This window comes from Crocuta crocuta, unplaced genomic scaffold (genome assembly GCF_008692635.1).
Source record: "Crocuta crocuta isolate KB4526 unplaced genomic scaffold, BGI_CrCroc_1.0 scaffold650, whole genome shotgun sequence".
In the NCBI taxonomy this organism is placed as follows: Eukaryota; Metazoa; Chordata; class Mammalia; order Carnivora; family Hyaenidae; genus Crocuta; species Crocuta crocuta.
This window is the reverse complement of record NW_027532882.1, coordinates 679255-680738: the sequence shown is the minus strand read 5'-3', so window position 1 is coordinate 680738 and position 1484 is coordinate 679255.

Here is a 1484-nt window from a genome sequence, read left to right as displayed (position 1 = left end):
AAGCTAAGCATTTGCGCTTAGTAAACAAAGGACAGGATAAAACTTGCATAATTTGATAAGCGCCAAATTTCCAGGAACCCGCAGAACTGTCTTCCTTTTTATTTTTTTTAACTTTTTAATGTTTATTATTTATTTTTTGAGATAGAGAAAGAGAGAGAGAGGGAGGGGCAGAGAGAGAGGGAGACACAGAATCTGAAGCAGCTCCAGGCTCTGAGCTTTTAGGACAGAGCACAACGCCGGGTTCGAACTCACGAACCCGTGAGATCATGACCTGAGCTGAAGTCGGACGCTTAAGCCACTGAGCCACCCAGGCGCCCACAGAAGTGTCTTCCTTAATGACAAATTCTGAGGAGCATTTTTGATAACAATCAAGAACAAAAGAAAGGTGTCCATCTTGCTATTTTGTCAACGCAAGAAGAAAATCAAAATAAGTAAGACCCGTACATATTGGAAAGGTTGACAGTATTTTGCAGCCCTGATTAATTTTCTCAAAAGTCCTGGCGATGTAACTTCTGGATTCATTAAAGGGTGAAGCAAGACTGATCTATAAAGGGAGCAGCCTTCTGATGAACAAACAATGAGCAGTTGTAAGAAAAACTCTTGGCTATTAATTCTTCCCAAATTAATTTATAAATTCAGTATCATCCCAATAAAAATCTTAAGTAGATTAAAACTTTTTTTAATGTTTACCCCTTTTTTTGAGAGAGAGAGAAGAGACAAAGCACAAGTGAGGGAGGGACAGACACACACACACACATACACACACACACACACACACACACACACACACACACACAGAATCTGAATCAGGCTCCAGGCCCTGAGCTGTCAGCACAGAGCTCAACTCAGGGCTTGAACTCATGAACAGTGGAGGAGTTCGGATGCTTAACCGACAGAGCCACCCAGGCGCCCCAATAAGCTATATTTTAAAGCACTCAGGGGCTCCTGGTGGCTCAGTCAGTTAAGCGCCTGACTCCTGAATTTAGGCTCAGACCATGACCTCATGGTTCATGGGTTTGAGCCCCACATCGGGCTCTGCACTGGCAATGCAGTGCCTTCTTAGGATTCTCTCTCTCTCTCTCTCTGTCCTTACCCAGCATGTTCTCTCTCTCAAAAAAATTTTAAAATGTTTTATTTATTTATTTTTTTTTGAGAGAGAGAGAGAGAGACAGACAGCATGAGCAGGGGAGGGGCAGAGAGAGAGGGAGACACAGAATCCGAAGCAGGCTCCAGGCTCTGAGCTGTCAACACAGAGCCCAATGCGGGGCTCGAACCCATGAACCGTGAGATCATGACCTGAGTCAAAGTTGGACGCTTAACCGACTGAGCCACCCAAGCGCCCCTATCTCTCTCTCAAATTAAATAAATAAACTTAAAAAAAATTTAAAGCATTCACCTGGACTGCAAGCTTGTCCTGAAGCTCTGGTGGTAGAATTTGGGGCACCTGGCACCCCTACCTGAATAGGAGTATGTGGACACCACCT